Source organism: Protopterus annectens, chromosome 2.part0, assembly GCF_019279795.1.
Source record: "Protopterus annectens isolate FY-2018-M chromosome 2.part0, PAN1.0, whole genome shotgun sequence".
NCBI lineage: Eukaryota > Metazoa > Chordata > Ceratodontiformes > Protopteridae > Protopterus > Protopterus annectens.
The window spans coordinates 808164094-808185712 of NC_056728.1; positions in this window are offsets into that span (position 1 = coordinate 808164094).

A 21619-nucleotide genomic window follows, 5' to 3' on the forward strand; every position below is an offset into this window, starting at 1 on the left:
AAGTAACAGAGCTACATAAGTGGCTGTATATCAAATATCCTTCGAATTGTGTATCAATGGATGATCAGTGGATCAGGGAATGTAGAGCAGGGAACACTCCACTGATGTGTAAGTATAAAATGCATTGACCAATAGTAAAAATGATAGCTGACTATAGTCAAGACTGGTATTCATAATGGCATTCTGTTTTGTTTTTCTTTTCCATAGCTGCTGAAGAAAGGGCCTCGAAAGTGAGGTCTCATAGAGCATGCTTGGCAAGGATGAGTGAAGCATGTGGTGTGTATGCATATATAAAGTATTGTTTTTGTAGCTGGTTATTTCAGACAGCTGTAAATAATTGAGCATGCATATCTCAACTGTAAAAGAAAGTATGCATAGCATATTCTGTAGCACAAAGTAACCATTTCACATTCTCAAATAACAGTGAGCAGGCAAGTATAAAGTGTTAAAAGAGCAGTATCCATGCAGTAGTCTGTAGTCCAAATGAAAAGTAAAGTATTACAGTAGTCAGCGGTTGTGGGTTGAAAGACCACACTTCCTACATATACAATAGTGATATGTTTTCAGCATTATATACACAATACTGTTAACTAATCATCATTATTGCAAGTAACTTTCAGACCTCAACACCTCTGGCATGACTGGCCTGTTCTCAGTTGTAAGCATGCATACGTGCAGTATATTTACACATGAATGATTGCTAGCTGCAATCTGATCAGTACTACAGTGTCCATCTGCTAGTAACTGGGTCGACATCAACGTAATAAAGAAATCTCTTAAGAGTTGGTAGTGTTAAAAGTAAAATGTGACAGAAAAAGCTTTTGTATATTAACTATGAAGTTAGTAATGTTTTCCTTTTCTTCTCTCACCCCACCCCATTTCTTCTTTTTATTGTTTAATTTGTTTTCGTTTTATTGTTATTATGTATATTTTTGTATTTCTTTGTTTTAATTAATTATTTCTGATTTTGTTTCTATTTGTTGTTATGTAATTTGTTTTTCTTATTTTTGTTATTAATATGTTTAATTTTTGTATTTTTTTTTGTTCACCTATTTATTTCTTTATGTCTACTTTTTAATTTTTTTTATATATAATTGTGTGCTCATGCCTTTTTTATTACTACAGCATAGCAGGGTAAGCAGGTCCCCCATTATCCTCTTACTCTCACTCCAACAGCTACAGCACCAAGGTCCAGCACATCTCGGCTGCAGCCTGGCAGCTCCCCCTCTGCTCCCCCTACACTACCTGGGCCCTTAGGTAATTCTGTCCCAGTGAATAGGCCTGCAGTCCCCTCTAGGAGCAGTGGTGGAGGGGGTGCATTTATCACTTGGAGGACTTGACTCACACTGTCACCTGTTCCAGTGTCTATGAGACATTGATTTCCCCACCCTTACCTCAGCCATTGTGTTCACCCCCTTCTTGTGTCGTTCACCATCCCTGTATCTTGTCCTGTATGCCCTGTCTGTCAGCAAATATTTCCTCACCTTGCCAACTTGCCAGCCCCAGAACCCTTCCCCAACATTCTTCTCAAATAAAAAAGGGCACCTGTCCCAAAAAAAAAGATTAGTCCTATACATTTTACACATGTCTATTTCACACGCTTGATTTGGTCCAATTGGCTATACAACATGTTGTTGTCACCTCTGTCTCTGAAGGTGACAGTCCAAATTCAGCTAATATTGTATACATCTGATCAGTTTCTGCTGTTGATAAAATAATTAGCTATGGTTCTTTCCCAAATCATTCCTGCACATTCCTGCCCTCCTTTCACTTTGTTTTCCCCAAAAAAGACAGAAGGTGAAAGAAAAAAGGGGAATACAGTTTGTTACTACACAGGGGGTATGTCTGCAGAGGTTTGGATTTTCAATCTCACTCCAATGCACCTTCGGAAAACAGGATGCATGCCTTATCCCTGTTGGCCACACACACAGCTTGACAATAAACAACTTTAAGTTATCCATTGCACAACACTCTTCCACAATGTATTTTACTGATATTAGGCCATCAGCTGTTATTTATACATGTGTTATATGAAAGAGATTTGGATGTACTGCACTTAGCGATCACAGAACCTGTTACAACTATTGCTTGAAATTATAGCAATCTGTGTTGCTTGGCCATTCAGTGGTTATCTGACTAGTATTCAGAGATATACAGTGTGAAAGCCAGTCTATCTCATTTATCTTACATTGTGTGTGTATATTAACTGGGAATAGTATGATATGCGGTTGTCAGCAAATGAAGGCCAGATTTGATGGCACAAACAACCATACACTACTCTTTTGGTGGTGGGAGCAAAGGCAAATTCCTGTTATGGCACATGCAAGGGTACACTGTCCTTATGAGGGGTGGGCCAAGCTGAGGTCATGTTATGGCACATCTTCTCTATGTAAAGATATTCCATTATAAACATATTATTCTAAACTGAGGCCATGCATGGATCACCAGTACTTTGGAGAGTTATTTATTTTATTTATTTATTTGCAGTTTGATTATTGGGGAAGTCCACTGGGCCAAATTGACCCATTTTCAGTGGAGGCCTGGAGAGAAGAGCTCCAAGATGCATTATACAATTTAGATACAACTGATAGTTAATATTAAATATAACATTATATCGAATAGCTACACCTAAACACATTCAATATCATGCATAGTTAACAAATTCATTAAGCTTGAAGGGAGGGATCATACAGTTTCATTTGAGGAAAACAGATATGTGTTAGGTGTGGTAACAGTTTACATACAAACCTTTTAAGAAAATGTAAATACGCTTTACATACACACATCAACAGTATAATGCTATTTACAATATTTACAAGGTTTGGCTGTGTGTTGGTAGCTGTAAGAGTTGTTGAGAGCTTAGATAGAAGCTATAGAAATTGTTGCGAGCTTAGGTAGGCTCATAGGAAGATAACTATGAGAGTTGTAGAGCTTGGGAACCAGAGAGAGAACCCCCTTGGATTAGGTTGGGTGAAGGAAGGTGCATTTCCATTTAGTGGACAGGTGTTTGAATAGTTGGGTTTTGTATTTTTCTGAGTCTGGAATGGTTCTTATCATGGAGGGAATGGAATTCCATTTTTTGCCTAGTGAGAAAGATAGGAGAAGTTGGCCAGCAGGACGTTTAAGTTTATGGATAGTAATTAAGTTCTGATTTTCAGATCTGAGAGCTCTGTTGGGTGTATAAGGGGATAGGATGTTAGTTAGAGCAGGACATTTTGTTGGGTGAAATATGAGTCTATGTGCAGTAGAGATATGGAGATAGTCTAGGTAGTTTGGGAGTTCAAGCCAATTCAGGGATTGTAGGGTTAGGCAGTGATGGGTGGTATTTTTAGATTTAGAGGCAAATTTAGAGATTTTTGTTGTAGCAGTTTTCTAGTTCAGAGGTGATAGAGGAGGACAGGTTGGTTAGGAGAGAGGCTACGTATAATAAGGAAGAAAGAAGATAAGTCGAGGCCAGAGTTTGCCTGGTAGAGTTGGAGAGAAAGTGATTATTCCTATACAGCATACCTAGCTTTTGGCAGGTTTTCTTAATATTTTGTTAAATATGAATATCAAACGTGAGGTGTTCATCTACAGCAATGCCAAGTAGTTTGGCAGATGGGACAACTTCTATAGGTGGTTGGTTTGACTATAGACTTTGAAGTTGTTTTTATTGTAGGAGATGGTCTTTGTGGGAGGGAATAGGAGAATCTTTGATTTATTTGCATTGAGAGAGAGGTGGTTTTGGCACATCCAGTTTTCAGTTGTTGAGAAGGCAGTTTGGGTTTTAGTTAGCAATTCAGAGAGGCTTGAGGCAGAGCAGACTAAGGTTGAATCGTCTGCTTATTGAATGATTTTAGCATCAGGAATAGCAGTGTGAAAGTTATTGATGAGGATGTTAAAAAGCATTGGCACAAGGATGGATCCCTGCAGTATGCCAGTTGGGGTAGGTAGGAAGGAAGAGATGAAGTTCTTCCATTTGACTGCCTGTGATCTGTCTGATAGGTAGCTGGAGAACCAGGATAAAGCCTTATGTGAGAGATTAAGGTCTGAGAGATGACAAAGAAGGTGCTTGTGAGAAACAGTATCAAAGGCTTTAGACAGACTGAGTAAAACAGTAGAAACTAAGTGTCCTGAATCTTGGGCTTGATTGACAGTTTCTATGAAAGAGAGTAGAGTGGTTATTGTGCTATGGCTTGTGCGGAAGCCATGCTGGGTAGGAGTGAGAAGATTGTTTTGGGTCAGGAAAGGCATAAGTTGGAGGTGGATGCATTTTTTTAGGATTTTGGAGACTGGTAAGAGGAAAGCAATGGGGAAAAAGTTTGAGATGCTGGTATTTTTGCCTCCTTTATGAAGAGGAAGAATATAAGCTGAGCGCCAGAGTTTGGGGACATATGATTCTTTTATGGATTGGTTGATAATGATGCTGATTGGGAGAGCAATGCCATCAGCAGCACATTTTAGGAAGGAAGAGGAAATATTGTCGGGACCGTTAGAGCAAGGTTTAAGTTTGGACAAAAGTTTTTTTATAAGGTTAGTGGAGATGGGTTTGAGTTCAAACAGATGAGGTGAGTTAGAAGGGGGAGAGTGTAGAGCAGTTGGGTTATTATTAGGAAAAGTCTTGGTGAGGGTAGTAATAGTTTCTATGAAAAATTTGTTAAATTTAGAGTCTAGTTCGAGGTCAGATTTACTTGAGTCAGGACAGGGATTATTCTTGGAGCCTGGAATGAGGAGTGAGTTTATTGAGTTCCAGAATTTCATAGGGTTTTTATTGTTATTGGACTGAAGTATGATATAGTAGGATTTTTTGTCTTTGGTGATTAGTTAATTTGCACAGTTGCGGAGCTGTTTGTATTAGAGCAATTTATTGGCCAATTTATTGTTTTGGTAATGCTTCCAAAGTTTGTCTCCATGGTGCATAATCTGTTTTGTCTCGCTGGATAGCTAAGGAGCAGTTTTAGTTTTTATCCTTTTGTTTCTTAGTGGGGCTAGTGAGTTTAAAGTATCAAGGAAGACAGAGTTAAAGTATTCTATAGCCTTGTCAAGAGGAAGGATGTTTAGAATTTGCCAGTTCATTTGTTTGAAAGTATTTGAGAAAGTAGTTGGGTTGAAGCTACTGAGGTTATGAGTTTGAATGTATTGATGCTGGTGTGGGGAGGAACTAGTTGAGCGATGCATGAAGGCTGGGAGGTGGTCGCTAAAGGTATCAGTAATTGTGCCAGAATTGTTTTTTTATTTGGAGCTGAGACTATGATCCAATCTATAGTGGATCCAGGAGGGTATATTTTGTTAGGTCGAGTGATGGAGAGGATTATTTGAGTGAAGTTATAGAGGTTAATAGATAGGGAGGGAGAGGGGCAATTGATTTTATTCCAGTCAATATTCACATCACCGATGATATAAGTTTCATAGTTAATTTCAGTAGAGGCCCATAGGAGAATATTTTTGAGTGCAGAGATATTGTTACCAGGTGAGATATATAGGGCAATGATGCAGATATTTTTATGTTTATTTTGTTTTAGAATTCCAGCAGTTAGTTCAGTGTTCTGGAAATGAGGAATTGGAATTTGGAGGGGAATTAAGGTAAGAAGGTTGGAGTAGACTAGGGCAGTGCCTCCACCTTTTTTATTTAGTTGGTCATTTCTGAGACAATGAAATCCTGGATGCAGAGTCGGAGATAAAGGGCTTGAGCCAAGTTTCAGAGATGGCTAAGATATCTGGTTGGTTATGGCTTAACCAATCTTGAAATTGGTGTACTTTGTTGTTTAGACTTTGTGCATTAATTGTAAAAATGTTTAGGGTGTTGAGATAGGAGGAAGAGGGTAAGGGATGAGCGTTGTTAATAAAGGATGTAGGACCAGGGCTAGGATGGATATCACCAGCTTGGACTAGGTTGTTAAACGAGCTATCCTTTAGCCATATTGGTCTGCCAGGCATGAATTTTGGTAGATTGTAGATTGGAGTAGGTGACAGTGTCATGACTTTAGGGGAGAACATTTTAGGGTGGAATAGGTGCAGAGGTTTGGGCTGAATGAGAGAAGAGGAGATAGAGTGGAAATGGGAGTAAGAGAGAGGGAGTAGGTGGGTTTGTATGGCAGTTGCCTTTGTAGGTAGCATTGGACAATCATAGGTGGAATATGAGGTAGCATAGTATAAGGGAAGTAGGAACAGAAAGAGGAGGCTGGGGAACTGGATGGTGTGGTAACCTGAGGAGAGCATGTTGGAGCAAAGCAAGAGTGGTATGAGTGGTTAGGAAAATAGAGAAGGCTATGAAGAAGAAATGGTTTAAAAAGGGATAGAGGTATTATAGAGATTTAAGGAAAGAGGAGGGGACTATAATTATTGGGTGGAGTAAAGATTACAGAGTTTAAGAAGGATGGCAATAGCTGGGAGGAGTAATGAGGTGGGAGCTGGTATTGGATAATTAGGCTGAGAGGGTGGGGTAAGATAGGGATAAAGCTAGGAGTACTGGGGTGAGTGGGAATTGGGGGCAGGGTAGAGGAGCGGAGTCAGCCCATAGGGCGAACAGAGTGGGAAAGAACACTAGAGGTGAGTATTGCAGAAAAAGTATCAGCAAAGAGCAGTTTAAAGGCTGTAGTTGTAAGGTATGAGCTAAATATTTCCAGCCAGAAAATGAAGGCTGCCTTTACAGAGGGTGGTTTAGCAGGGGGGAGAAGATATTTACAGTCTAAGGATATTAACTCACAACCAACTGTTTGTGAAAAAAATAAAACTTGGGATTATAAAGAATATCTATGATTTATATTCTAGATGCTGCCACCTAATGGTAGAAGGAGATAGCAAACAGCAGGGATAGTTGGATTAGTCTTGGGTTTAAATATATTCTAGGGTAGTGATAGGAGGAGGAGAGGGCAAACAGTCTGCGGTAGGCTGCTAGAACGCGCATACGGGAGGGCAGACTAACTCTATAGATAGTACATCAAGTCTACATTTAATTAGTGTTAAGCAACATACATTTACACAATCTTGTTGGGGGGGGTCTTCTCAGTAGTAGTTTTCTAAGTACCAGGCAAGCTGGCCAATTCAGGGTGTCTTTGGGTGATGGCCGGAGGTATTCCTTTTGCGTTTAAAGCAGGGAGGGAGCACCTGGGATGGATTCATTTACACAATCTTGTTGTGAGGTCTTCTCAGTAGTAGTTTTCTAAGTACCAGACAAGCTGACCAATTCAGGGTGTATTCAGGTGATGGCCGGAGGTATTCATTTTGCATTTAAAGCAGGGAGGGAGCACCTAGGATGGATTACTTTACACATTCTTGTTGGGGGGGTGGGTCTTCTCAGTAGTAGTTTTCTAAGTACCAGACAAGTTGGCAAATTCAGGGTGTCTTCAGGTGATGGCCAGGGGTTTTCTTTTTGCATTTAAAGCAGGGAGGGAGCACCTGGGATGGATTATGGGAGGCAAAATCAAGCAGCCTAAACCGCAGGACCAGCACAGAGGAGCTGTGGATGCTCAGGATTCGAATGTGTGAATCTTGCATGGCTGAAGACTACTACTTTCTAATGGACACATGCAAGTGAAATAACTTTCTGTTGTCACGTTACTTGACTTTCTGTACACATCTCCCACCTTTTATCTGCCTACTGTATCAAGTGATGAAATACAAGTATATGCTATAATAGTATTGTGCATTACAATACATGTTCAGGACTTAACTTTGTAAATGCTGTGTCTGTACTCCACACTTTGTGACATCCCTAGGAAAAAATAGTATGGAGTCTGCATGGATACTTTATATCCTGTTGAATAGCTTCACAAGATTGGTTGATTAGCATGCAATTCATCTGCTTATGCAGTAATTAGCATCTCTGGAGCACAGACTAGGACAGATGCAATCCATTAATATTGTACTCCAATACAAAAAGGCAAATGTATGGCTGGCTAAACTGACGTTGAGGAGAGATAGTATATTGTTCAACTCAATAAGATAACCGTATTTCTTCACAGTATTCTCTACAGAGGAGTATTGCACTCCAGCAGGTATGTTCTCATTTTGTTACCTACATAATGCATATGCTGGAATGTAGTTAAGAATAAATGTGAAATAATGCCTTTCACACTTTGATCTGTATGCATTACTTAGAAGTGCAATGATATTATGTCCTTTGTTGTCAAGCCATTTCACAGATACACAGCATAGAGAATACCTGAAATGGGAATGCCGTGTTATAAGTATGTACACGTGTTACATAGACGGGTCCTTTGATAGCACATTTAGCATCTCAAAGATGTTTTGTTAGCACAATGGGTCTTTAGCCGGTCATTTTGTTTTTTGGGGGGCAAAGATGAACCACTACCTCTCTAAGGTGCACAGACTACAGAATACAGTACTTAACACACACATCACAGAACAGGTCTGACCTATACAGGAGTGCAGGTGAACTTATAGTAGATGACATCAGCAGGCCATGTGAGGAACAATGGCTTGGGAGGTCTGAATAGGCACATAGAGTCATAGAGTCATATAAGGCTAATAGCCTAATAGCACTAGGCTGCTTAGTACCCTTATTTAGCATATTTGGATGTTTGAGTTTAGCAAAGCATAGCTGTGAACACCACCAACTGGCATTGTCCATGAAGGAGCATATAACATTAAAAATTACACTTTGTAGTATGGTTGATATATTTGTGGAAAAAAAATAAAGTGAAACACCAGGGTTGTAATGCTCATGGCTGTGTGTCCAACACATATACTTAAATCAGAAAACATCATATATACATTTCCATAGCACATTGAACCATACCTCTCAAACTTTTATAGAAAGGAATCTAGACAAATCCATACATATTGGGTTGAAAAAGGACCAAACACAGGGACACGTTTTACATGCTTTTCTTATGGACTTACACAGTTGATAGAATAACATGTTTTGCATTAATGTGAATTGTCTGAAGGGCAGGAGCTCTGAAATTCAAATGGCTGTCATTGTTTTCTGGCTTAAATAGTCAAGTATGTTCAAAGTACTTGCCAGAAAACAAACTTTTTATGAGGAGCAGGGTGAAACTGTGATGCCAAAATCAGGACATTCTCCAAATATCTAAACAGTTAAAAGGTGTGCTTTGGGCAGTAGATTTGTGCTATGGTTAACTAAATGTATGAACATGCAAGATACAGCTGTTTGCATGTAGGCAAGCAGTGAGCAAATGTGAGCCGCACTGCTAATGTGTAATAGTTACACCACACTGGGTTTTTGTGCTGGCCAAAAGCATTTATTGAATGTATCCAGTTTCTATGTTTGCCTGTCTGCTTCCTAAGTGGTCCAGTATTAACAATGCCATGCTTCATGCAAGCCACATAAGCACAGCCAGACCTGCAGTCATTTGTTTGTGCTATACAGTGCATCACTGAAACAGTGGAATAAAAAAAGAAGAAAAGTACAAAAATAAATGGAAAGGGAGATATACATGAACTGAGTAAAAGTAAGGTATGACATCCACATTACAAATGATGCTACGCATCAGATATTTCTACATAGTTCAGGATTTGAAGTCTCACACCACTGCAGAGTCAGAAAACAGGATGTATGTCTTAGCACTCCGCCACTCATACAGCTTGGTAGCAAAGAACTGAAGTCATTGTTCAACAAAGAAAATGCACCAGAATGTACACTGCTATGAGGTCTTACTGATTGCGCAATCTATTAGGATTCTGTTATCAGATATACAGCTTTGTCTTACTTATCAGTGTTTCTTGGTACTTCATCAGTTATCTGAGCAGTATTTTCAGACATTCAAGTGTGGAAGGCATTCAGTATCCTTGGCCTTAAAATGTGTGCGGATATTAACTGGGAGTTATATGATATGCATTTGCCAGCAAGTGAAGGCCAGATTGGATGGCACAAACAGCCATATACTGTTCATTTGGGGGGACCATTGCTGAGTTACTGTTAAGGCACAAGAAGAGCTACACTGCTCTTGGGGGAGGAGCTCATGTACTGTTATGTCATAAACAAGCATAGCCTGTACTTTTGTGGGTAAGCAAAGTTGATACTGCTATGGCACAAACAAGGATATGATGCTCTTGTTACTTTCCTGGCTCTGCTTCCTTTCCTGTTGTTTGATCTTGGGAAGGGTTTTAAAGTCAGAAACTGCAATGTGTATCAGTACTGTCTAACATCTGTCTTTACGGATTTTCCAGTACAAAGGTATGGTGCAAAAATAAGGCCATCAGTATACTTCAGAAGGAGGACTATCTGAATGTTTGACTCCTGAGGCCTAGTACTTACTAATGGACACATATAAGTAAAGTAAAGTTCTGTTTGCTGTCACATGTTAAAGTACTTTTTGCACACATCCACAGCATTATTTGCTTATTTACTGTTCCAGCCTAATAAATAACAGGGTATGCCATAATATCATTCAAAACTACACTCTAACTTCAGGACTTCCCTTGCAGTGGACACATTTTGAGTTTAGGACTGACTCTGTCTGATGCAAGGAGTATACAGACAGTACATGGGAGGTGCAGGTCATGTGAGTTGCCTGGCATCTATTTTATCATGTGTGCGAGTAGGAGAAAGAAGAAAGGTATTATTCACCTAGGTGGTGAGTGAATGTGCTATGTGTTGTCTTTTAGCCAAAGCAAGACATACTGAGCACACCTACATCTGCCTGCAGGCACAGCAGCTGGTGGTTACTACTCTAAACACTCCTCTGGCTGTGGCTGTGGTGACCTAGGCATTGGTGGGGGAATGTATGTCCCTTCCCCAAGCTGATCCTGCTGCAGCTGTTTCCACAAAATTAGATATTGCTGCATAGCACATACTGTGAGGACTTTGCACATGTTTCTGGATTGTACTGCAGGGCTCCATCAGATGTATCTAAGCACTGCAACACTGACTTCAACAGCCCAACACATACTCTATGATGCTTCTGGTTTGGGTGTGTGCCTTATTATGGCATTCTGCCATGGCTGTGTATGCATTTCTGATGGGTGTCATCATCCATGGTTCCAGTGTAGAGCTAGCATCCTCCCATAATTGGCCCTGTGGGATGTCCCTACTAGTGAACATCTGATATATTGTGATGTATACCAGATATAGGAGTCATGATAACTGCAGGGACATTCAAGATTATTCCCTGGGCATTGCACATGACTTGGCAGTTGATGGAGTGGTATCCCTTGTGGTTAATGTAGATTCTATCCTGCTCACCATGTGGTGACTTGATGTGTACATGAGTGAAATCTATGGTACCCAGTACTTCAGGGTAATGAACTACAGGGTAGAACTGTTGCATATTTCTACCCCTCTCCTTAGAACTACTGGGAAAACATATGTGCTCACTGGCATGTATGAGCATAGTATCCAGGAACTGTTGGAGGATCCTGAATGCTGATGCCTGTGACACACCCATCATGTCCCCATTGGTCTTTGAAAAGTATCAGTAGCTAATATTCCAAGGGCTACACATACCTTAGTTTCCACTGGGCTGGGTACCCCTTGGTTGGATCTGACTCTAAGTTGAGGGCAGAGCTCACAGAGTTCTTGTAATTGTGTCCCTGTTCACCTTGTGGTGTTCTACAATCTCCAGCTCATGTAGCACCTGGTAGATAACCCCTGGCCTGAATATTCTTCTTGTTCTTGGCTTAGGCTTACTGTTATCAGCACCAGCAGCATTGACTTCAGCCTCTAGCACATACAGATGTAGAATAGCTGCAGCAAACCCTAGCACTGTGTCAGTTAAACTTTCCTTGTCTGTACTGTAACTGTATTGAAGTATTTAGAAAAACAAGAATGGAGGTTACATGAATGTGTTATAGCATGTAGACTAGCTTAATCATGTTGGATTGGTTCATGAAAATGGAGTTCACCTGCTTATACTGTAATTAGCATCTATTACACATACAAACACACCTGCTGCCAGCTCATCATTTTGCTAGGTCCAGATGTAAGCAAATTTGGTCAGCCAAAGGCCCTCTACATTTGCATTGAATTCAGAGAAGTATATTCCAAACAGGAGAGGTCCCAGTAATGAGCCCTGTGGTCACCACTAGTAACAGGCCTCTTGTTGGAGGAGGATTCCCCCACCCTAATTTCATGTGTCTTATCTGTCAGCCATTTGGTTCTCGATTGGCTGACATAGAGATTTATGCTTACATTTATGAATTTGTTTATAATACTTGATCCATTTTCCTCACTGGAAAAATTTAATTATCCGACTGACTGTCTTTTGACTAAGAATTTTCTAGATTAGGGTGCGGTAGTATAATAATTGTAGGATAATCCCTTTATCCCAGTGCTTCTGTCCTAATGTCCACTTTGCTGAAGCAAAAGCTATCAGTTCCAGTTAGATGCATGCATGTTTGCATACATGTGTTCCCAGATGCTGCTAGGTAATCTACATACATGTTGAGCCTCCTGCCAAGGAGAAAACTGATACCCCTACCACAGACTAATAAGCCTATTCTCATGATGGCTCTGACTTCAGCTGTTTTACTTCCATGTTCTGTGCAGAATCTGCATGTCCTAACTGTGTTTGTGTGGCTTTTCTCTGTATACTCTGCCCCTCCATACATTTTAAAGACATGCAGTGGGTATATTGGGGGCTGTAAGCTGTCAGCAGGTGTGAGTACATGTATAAGTACAGAAGAAAGACCTATCAACCTATTTCTGTTTCCCTCATTTACCCTTAGAACTCCATGGATTATGATGCCTGCCCATAGGGTCCTTCTAGGAGTCAGTTGAGAGAGAGAGAGAGAGAGAGAGCATAAAGGTGAGTCTGTGCCTGAACTGCTACTCAGACTTATGCTGTCTGGGGCATAGTCATGAATTTATCCCACTGTTGCACAGACCCAGCTGGTTTTTTCATACATTCGAACTACAATCCTGGTCAAGCTAGCATCAGCCTTGATTACAATGCATTTTATTCAAAGGTACAGGCATGTCTAGATTTGCAACTATTTTTTGCAGACTTGTTTTATTCTTATTACCAATGAGTACTTTAACAGCTACTCTTTTCAACATTTTTGCCCCATCTTCTTTGTTGTTTTAAGTCTCCAGCACCAGACACCAGACAATGATGTTCTGACAGTGGGATGGACTGAAATATACATTAAAGTAAGGAGCGTCACCAAAGATGAGCATTTTATATGCCAAAGACAGCCTGTGGGTACTATATGCAAATGAAGCCATGCACAATCAGTTACAGGCAGTCATCCTTCTGAGAGTGATTTAATTCTGTGAGTGATTCTGTAACCATGATGAAGGATACTGTACATTTATAAAACAGAAGTAAGAACTGACAGTACATATTAGAGATCTCTGTTGTTTCTGAACAGAACCAAACCAAACTACTGACTTGCATCTTTAGCATTTACAGATGTGCAGAGAAATGTTCTGACCTATGATGCACAGTTGTGAGTTGCTGCTCAGCTTACAACAAGGAGATAATCAGCAAGGCAGTATCAGTTACCCCAGTTAGACCATCTCTCTGACCAGGACATAGACAGGTATCATCAGGGCAAAGATCTGGTCCTGGCTATGGATATGTCATACATGATCCCACACAGCCAGCAGGGAGTCTCAGCACTACTGTAAACAAATATTTCCTTGTCATGGGGCATACACATATCTGGGACATGCTAACACCACTTAGGTGACACCATAAATCATCACAGGCTGTAGCTTTGAGAAGTTCCTGTCTTTCATTGTAAGATGTAAGTGTGAATAATGCTAATACCTATGTAATGTTCCTAAGAATAGCAGCTAAATACCACCCATCCATACGATTTTTCTGTCAGACTTCAAATTTTGTCATGTTTTGGCGACACTGATTGCATCCACATAACCATATCCAGGGAAGAACTTTTGGTAACTGTATATGCATATAAGATTTACATATTAGGTATACAACTGGCAAAAGTATATAACAGTAGTGGATAGTAATGAATATTGATGTAGCACAGATAACCTGATTTATGTCTTCCAGCTGACAGAGGGCACCCCTTGGGGCCCTAGTTGCAGTCATCAGTCACCTGCATAAGAGTAATACAGTAAGAAGCACAGCTTGCACAGAAATTAGATCGACCATATGTTTTGATTAATTAAGCTTTGATTTGATGATTTGAATACAGTTGGGGGTGCTCTGCAGTTTACACCCAAGAAAACTGATTAAATGCTCACATTGTTTGTTGTGCTGTCAGATATGGTGACATGCAAGCATGGTGATTTCTCAGTTTGTATTGTTATAGATCTTCCAGCACAGTCCCAAGAAACTCATCAAGAACATTTGTAGGATGATAATGATGATGATGATGATGACAGTGAGGAACATGCTAAGGATGCATGACATCAGTGTGTGGGAAGCCAGTGCATGCAATATGGCCAATCACTAATGAAAAGGCAATATCCAGCAGACAACTCTACCCCATGATGTGCCACACATAGGTACAGAACATAGACAAAAGTGATGTCCACACACTCTTGCCATGATGTTACACACACACACACACACACACACACACACACACACACACACACACACACACACACACACACACACACACACACACACACACAAACAGGGAAGACTGAAACATCCACTTCTTGAACACTGGAGGCACTGAACATAGCCTTAAATTTTACCAGATATGGCAATGGTTATATATAACACAACTGTTATCATGTAATGTGTACAACTACCAAAGGACACATAGAAAAGATATAGGCAAAGACAGTGTAGAAACAACGAACATTCATTGCAGGGAACAGGTAGGTAACCTATATCTTCTAGTATGGTTGGTCTCATTCTGTGTCTGGAGATGTTTCAGAAGGTGATTTGTACTAGTATATTTACCACTGATAACAGGTTCAGTATTTTCACTTACAGGTGTCTGTTTCACACAAGAGTGGAAAGGTTTGGATTTATAAACAGTGAGAAGACAGTCAAAGTGTAAGATCCCATTTCAGGTCTTGGGATCCAGCCACACTACAGAGGACATGGTTTCACTAAAAAACAGATGGACTAGAGATTATGGTCTCAACCAGTGTCCCCTGTACAGCCGGATCAGGATGTTGAGTTCCATAGTTATGACCCAAACCAATAGTTAACATCTCAGGTGTTCATTCGATGCATGAAACATCCTGCTTACAGCAAGTGGCATGGTTGGGGACTGCTGCTGTTGAGACCGTATGTCTCATGTATATTTGGAAAAACACATTCATGGATTCCCTCATCAGCTGACATATTTTCATCCCCACCATATATCTATGAGCATCTGAAACACACCATGTAAATTCCAGTTAAATCTGCTTGGGTGACCATGAATGGCTTTGGCAGATGCTCAATGGCCTGAACTACCATGCATATATGCAATACAGTTTGTGTAGCCCTGGCATCTCCTGGTCCTCACATGTTACATTATCACCAGTCCTTTCTGTCCGGCTGATATATGATGATCACTCTTGTGAAGATTGGGGAAAGATAGGCGAAGGCTGCCAGCCTAGTCAAATAGAATTTGATACATACTTCTATCATTTGTATATATAAATGTAAAATGCAGGCTTGTGTTAAATGAAAGAAAAAACTGTAAAATGTGAACTTCAAGATTGTTGCAACATTGCCATCTGATGTAAGGAAAACCAAGCCAAGCATTTAAAATGTTCTTTAAAGCTACATTTATCTAAATGGTGGTGCCAAAGTGACTGGCTGAACACATTCTGTCTATTGTCTTAACGTAAGGAATAATTGTTAGAGTGTACATGTGAAATGTCTTTTATTGTTGTAGTTTCCTGAGCAGATGTTAGATTGCTAAATAATGCAGTTTGTTGGCATGAGAACTCCAGACTAAGAGTCAAAATGACGTAATATGTATACTGGGAAAACCTAAGTGTCAAAATGATGTAATCTGGGAGGGCCTTAGCAGAGCTGTTTGTTAGTGAGTTTAAAAACTATTGTTGAGAGAGAGACTGAAAGCATTTTGTCTTGGACCATCAACCCCAGCACTGCTTATGCTCTTTATGTATGGAAGTAGGATTGTAGCACTGTGTTTTTTCTTAAGATTAGCTAAAGATTAGAAAGTTAGATTAAGTGTTTTCATTGAAATCAGACCTGTCCTACTGTATTGGTTTCTGTGTGATCTCTGAACTCTTAGATATCTCTGTGGTATAGTAGTATTGTCTTGTGTTTTAATTATTTATTATTAAATATTTTAAAACCCTTTACCTGTGGCTGGTTTGTGTAGAGATAAATAGGCTCTAGAGCACATTGCATATTTATAGTTTATTGTAATAAACCACTCTAATAAGCCTTAGACTGAATAGTCACATTACCAATTGGATAATAAATTGCACAGTAATAATTGGACACCCTTTCAAGGGCCTTTGGGTAGCTGATAATTATTAGCTGGTGGTGGCAGTAATTACTACCGTATAGCCTGGGTAAAGGGGCACAGCTAGAGAATCTGTGTCAGCCTTTCCCAGGAGTGTCTGTCAAGTTGTATAAATATATATCTCAAAGTGTGGGTGTATGTCAGCTACCTAGGCAGGGACATGAAGCACTGGTTGGACAGAGAGGGTACTGGAGGTTAACTTGCCAGCTAGGCTGAGATCTGGATCCCATAGCTGTGCCAGTGGGGAGTCTTATTGGGGACCTGGGAAGCAAGGGAGCAACCAGCCCCAGACTGACTGTGATCTCTGTGTGCACCTAAGAGAAATTGTACTTTGCTGTGTGTATTTGTTATCCTTTCTTCTTCTATGAGATGACCTCCGTGGTGTTAGTGGCAAGGTTTGAGGCTCCTTGACTGCTAGGCCAGGGCACGGCCGTCACATATAATCCTCACATTTGTGGTTCACAGTGGTTGAGATAAGATATCCTCACATATCTGGTGGCAGTGATTGGGATAAGATATCCTCACACATATGTTTGGCAGCGGTGGGATATCCACAATCACATATTAATTAGTTGGCAAATACTAATTGGCTTGTAGTGGTGTGGGTAGAGTGAATCCTGTACCTTATGTACAGTGATCTTTGAAAGTGTTTTGTACTCTAAATCAGCCACGCAGTGTATACTCAGAGTTCAGATCACAATTGTTTTATTTCTTTTGTTAGCTTAGTTAGTCAGGGTGAGCAGGCAACATGTCTGCACAGGAGTATGGAAAGCTGACAAGGAGCCAGCTGGTGGAGATGTGCCAGGCTAGGGGACTGGTGCATGGAAACTTGACTAAGGCAGACCTGATTGCAGCCTTGGTTACAGCTGCATCAGAACACAGCATCCAGGAGGACAATCAGACTGGCAGTGGAGATACAATATCCTCAAAGAATGGACAGCTCAACCTTTCTGCGAAGGACAATCAGACTGGCAGTGGAGATACAATAGCCTCGGGGAATGGACAGCTCAACCTTTCTGCAGTGGACTTAACAATCCAGCTGGAGCTAAAGAGACATGAGTTGGAGGCCAGGCATTTGGAGATAGAAGCTGAAGAAAAGGAGCATCAGAGGAAGCATGAGAGGGAAATGCTGACTCTTCGCCAGAGTCATGGAGGTAATGGGGAAGGGAGTAACTGGACCCCAGAAGTACAACAGGTTAGTAAATTTCTTCCATAATTTAAAGAGGGGGATAATTTTGATAGTTTCATTCACATGTTTGAAAGGGTATGCAAACAGTATAGTGTTGACCAAAGGCTCTGGGTACGGTTCCTGACCCCCTTACTCCATGGGAAAGCTGTAACCTGTATATCACAAATGCCTGACTCTGTCTGTTTTGATTATACTGCTGCAAAGAAATGTCTGTTAGATTGTTTTAAGCTAACACCTGAAATGTATAGGAAAAAGTTTTGTGAGCATAAACGCAAGACAGATGAAAATGTATGTGGATATTTTGCTGAACTGAGCACTTATTTTCATAGCTAGATGAGAGGATGTCAGGTCACGACTTTTGAAGGGCTGGCAGACTTTTTGGTGAGGGAACAAGCTCTTAGCACTTTGCCTGAGGACATGAGGATCTGGTTAGCTGATAGACAATGTGCTACTTCAGATGAGTTGGGGAAAAAGGGAGACCTATACCTGGCTAGCAGGACAGCCCTGCACAGGAAGGGGACCCCCAGTACTACTCATGGGTCTAAAGGAACCCATGGTGGGCAGCGCAGACTGCCCCAACAGAATCTGCCAGTAGCAGGGGAAGCCACTTGTCCTGATACATGTCCAGGAGCTAGGGTTAAATGTTTTGAATGCAACCAGTGGGGCCATGTGGCATACAGATGTCCATGGAGGCAAGATGGGGAACCAAAGGTGAGGGAACCAGTAAGTGGGAAAGACAAAATGCCAACAGTAGGTTGTCTTGAGACAACTGGGGTATGGAGCTACCATCCAGCAGATGTCCTAAGAGGGAAGGATTCGGATGAGGCAGTGCCATGTACTTATGCAGTTATACACAGTGAGACTAGGAGACAAGCATGTGGGTCTGGTAGCCTGGGGAAGATCCAGACAGACTGCGTACTTGCAGCCAGGACTGCTGAGGTGGTTACTTCAGGGAGTGAGCTACACTGTAGCAGTGAGACTGAAGGTGAACCACAGCTGCTTGTGGGTACTGATGTTCCCTTGGACAGGGTAATTGCAAAGGTAGAGGTGAGTAGTAGTACCCAGGCTGACAGTAAGGCACCACTGTCAGAGGATGCCAGACTTTCTGTGGAAGGGGAGCTGGGAAGGGTTACAAGGAGAGAGTTGAGACAGACTCAGCTCTCAGACCCTACATTGCAAGGCCTGAGGCGGGTAGCTAGGGAGGCACCTGATTCTCAAGGGAAGTGGGGATCTATATACTGGGACAAAGGGTTACTATACAGAGAGTGGACCTCTGAAGGAGGGCAAGAAGGTGAGAGAGTACAGAAGTTGGTAGTGCCTAGAGCCTACCATCTGGAGCTTCTTGCCATAGCCCATGATATTCCCTTTGCAGGTCATAAGGACATAATATGTACAAAGAGGCATATTATGCAGAACTTCTGTTGGCCTGGAATTTCCAGAGATGTAACAGGGTACTGCAGGACCTGTGAGCAGTGCCCAAAGGTAGGCAAGGCAGGAGACAAGGTGAGACCTCCGTTGATGCCTTTGCCTGTGATTAAGGAGCCATTTCCGAGGGTAGCATTGGATATTGTGGGGCCTCTGAGTACCCCAAGTTCCACAGGGAAAAAGGATATCCTAGTGGTAGTGGATTATGCTACACAATACCCTGAGACAGTGGCTTTGTCCTCCATTGAGGCAGAGAAGGTGGCAAATGCTTTGTTAGAGATTTTCAGCAGGGTGGGTTTCCCAAAAGAAATACTGACTGACCAAGGTGCCAATTTCATGTCAGACTTGTTGGCTTGTCTGTGGAAGTCCAGTGGGGTGAAGCACATGAAGACCACCACCTACCATCCCCAGACCAATGGTCTTGTTGAGAGGTTAAACTCTACCATCAAGTCCATGCTATGGGCATTTGCAGATCAGTTTAAGAGGGAGTGGGACAAATATTTGCCCCATCTGTTTTTTGCTTGCAGAGAGGTTCCCCAGGAATCCACAGGTTTTTCACCCTTTGAGTTGCTGTATGGGCATAGGGTGAGGGGACCGCTAGATTTAATTTGATATGAGTGGGAAGGTGAGTGTGAGTTTCACAAGAAGTCTGTTGTGGCATACATCCTAACCCTCAGGAGAAGGCTCAGGAAACCCATGGGCTCGGCCCAGGAGAACCTAGCAGAAGCCCAACAACAGAAAAAGGTGTGGTATGACAGGAATGTTCGAGCTAGAGAGTATGCTGTAGGGCAGCAGGTAATGGTTCTCATTCTTGTCAGACACAACAAGCTGCAAGCAGCTTGGGAGGGACTCTACAAGGTGGTAAGAAAGGTAAGTGATGTTAATTACATGGTGGTAGTGCTAAACAGATGGCAGGGGCACAAATTGTACCATGTTAACATGATGAAACCTTACCATGATAGGGAGGCCCTTGTGCTGAGCATTTGCAGTGGATTGCAGGAGGAGTCTGAGGGAGATCTGGGGACTGATATCCTCAGTGAGGCTCGGGCCGACACCTTGGTGGAAGGGGTAGCAATGTCCCAGCAGCTATCTCCTACCCAGGTTCGAGAAATCCGAGCAGTGTTGTAGGAATTTGGGGACATGTTCACTGGGAAGCCAGGGGGCACCCACCTGGTGCAGTACCAGGTGGATACAGGACTACAAAGGCCTATTAGGAAAGCCCCTTATAGGGTGCCTGAGAGAGTCAAACAGACTCTGAGGGAAGAGGTGCAGAAGATGTTGGAACTAGGGGTGATTTAAGACTCCAACAGTCCATGGGATTCCTAAAGAAGCCAAAGAAGGATGGCAGCACCAGGTTCTGTGTGGATTTCAGGAAATTAAATAGTCACATAGAGTCAGATGCTTACCCCATGCCTAGGACAGATGAGGCCATAGAGCAGCTGGGTGGGGCTAAGTATCTTACAACCATTGATCTTACCAAGGGTTACTGGCAGGTGCCCTTGACTCCTAATGCTAGAGAGAAGTCAGCCTTTGTGACTCCTTTTGGCTTGTATGAGTTCACAAAGATGCCCTTTGGGATGAAGAATGCCCCAGCAACTTTCCTGAGGCTGATGGATAACATCCTAGCAGGAGCAGGAGGGTTTGCCCTTGCTTACCTAGATGATATTGCCATCTACAGCCATTCCTGGCCAGAGCACCTTCAGCATGTCAGGGAGGTGCTGGGCAGACTACAGAGGGCAGAGTTGACCATTAAACCGAGCAAATGTCAGGTGGATATGGCAGAGGTCTCCTACCTATGACAGAGAGTGGGGAGTGGTAAGATAAGGCCAGAACCTCCCAAAGTGGAAGCTGTTCAGGCATGGCCTGCACCTGTTACCAGAAAGCAGGTGAGGGCATACTTAGGGACAGCAGGGTACTACAAAAAGTTTTTCCCTAGTTATAGTACCATAGCCGCTCCACTCACAGACCTGACAAGGAAGAACAGGCCAGATAAGGTATTGTGGACCCCAGCAGGTGAGCAGGCATTTCAGAAGCTTAAAGAAGCTTTGGGAGGATCCCCTGTGTTAGCCAGTCCAGAATACAGCAAATAATTTGTTGTGCAAGTGGATGCTTTAAACAATGGGGTGGGGGCAGTACATAGCCAGATTTATTCAGAGGGGAAGAGCACCCAGTAGTTTATCTCAGTCTTAGGCTCCAACCATGGGAGGCTATGCAGCTGTAGAAAAGGAATGTCTACCTATATTGTGGGCATTGCAGAAACTTCAGCCTTATCTGTATGGAAGAAAATTCACTGTAATGACAGATCACAACCTTCTAACATGGTTAAACAGAGCCAGTCAGCAAAATGCCAAATTGCTAAGATGGAGCCTGTGTTGGAAGCAAATGATATGTCAGTATAGCACCACAGTGGGAGTAGCAATGCCAGTGCAGATGGGCTCTCAAGACAGGGAATGGGGTGAGGTACCCTCAGATAGACCTAACCCTCTCAAGCGACGTTTCTCAAGGGTCACTTGAAAAACTAGCTTGAGTTCTCCAAGGAGGAAGAGATGTAAAGATTGGGGAAAGATGGGCAAAAGCTGCCAGCCTAGTCAAATAGAGTTTGATACATAATTCTGTCATTTGTATATATAAATGTAAAATACAAGCTTGTCTTCTTAAATGAAAGAAAACACTGTAAAC